The following is a 1037-nucleotide window of genomic DNA, read 5'->3' as shown; positions in this document are numbered from 1 at the left end:
CGGGCTTGGGCGGGGCCTGCGCCGGGCGGGGTCTGGCCCCGGAGCCGCGCGGCGGCGTGGGCGGGGCCTGCCGGGGGCGTGGCCTGGCGTAGATGTCGAGGTGGTCGGGGCGTGCTCAAGGGGGTGGGCGTGGTTGTTCGCGGGGGCGTGGCCTGGACGGTGGGGGCGTGGTCGGAACCTGGGCAGGCTGCGTCCAGGTGCCCCTAGACCCTGTCAGGATGGAGGAGGCCCGGCTCGGTGGCCTGAAAAGTCGCTTTCGGCCAATTCGCGCTCCAGCCAATCTTCGAGTTGCATTTGGCGACGCAGGCACAGCCTTTGATTGAGGACCTTGTTGCTGAGGCCCCTTCTATGAACCCTCAGCCGGAGGCCCAGATGTAAGGACTGAGCTACAGGAGGCAGCCAGGCCCTTCGGGCACGATGGGCAGCAGCCTCTTGCCTGAGCCCCAGCTGCAGCACCCCCACCCTGACCTCTCCTCTGGGGCCAGGGACCCTGGGTGTCTTGTCCTTCTGGCCTTACCCTCCCGGTGCTCATATTGCAGAAACATCTGCTTCCACTGTTGTGAGCAGAAGGCATTTTTAAAACAGACAGTTGGAGCTTTCCTAGCCACCTGTGAGCACTAGGGGTTCGGGTTCTGGGAAAAGGACCTCTGATCTCAATGGTCAGGAAAGCTGCTCCCTCCTAGAGCCCTGGCCAGAGGGGAACATGCAGGGTCATCAGGTCCCAGTGCTTCCACAGGGCCCAAGGCTGGGGCCAGCAGCCTCGCTTCTCATCCCAGACTCACAGGGAGTCTCTGGACCCCGTTTTGGGGAGGCTAGGTCTGTGACCTTTTGCTGCCAAGCCCTGGCAGAGGCAGGCATGCAAGAGGGGCAGCAGTAGCTGCCCCTCGCACTGGGTACCACCCTGTCCCCTTCCAGGGACACATCCTTGAGAGTGGTCTGCACCCGCACAGCCCCTCCTCAGCCCTCCCCAGACCCCAGACTTCTACCTGTGGAGAGGCTGTATCTCTTTCATGGACACCAGCTGCTGGTTTAGTGGT

The 1037-nt window shown here is 63.5% G+C and overlaps 1 protein-coding gene across 1 annotated transcript in view; it reads left to right on the top strand.

The window, feature by feature from the left end:
• Window positions 1-1037, top strand: part of OGFOD3 (2-oxoglutarate and iron dependent oxygenase domain containing 3) — a 52890-nt gene that overhangs the window by 222 nt on the left and 51631 nt on the right. The gene's annotated exons all lie outside the window — the stretch shown is intronic.

The sequence above is a fragment of the Tamandua tetradactyla genome, chromosome 6 (assembly GCF_023851605.1).
Source record: "Tamandua tetradactyla isolate mTamTet1 chromosome 6, mTamTet1.pri, whole genome shotgun sequence".
NCBI lineage: Eukaryota > Metazoa > Chordata > Mammalia > Pilosa > Myrmecophagidae > Tamandua > Tamandua tetradactyla.
This window is presented reverse-complemented; position numbering and strand designations above follow the sequence as displayed.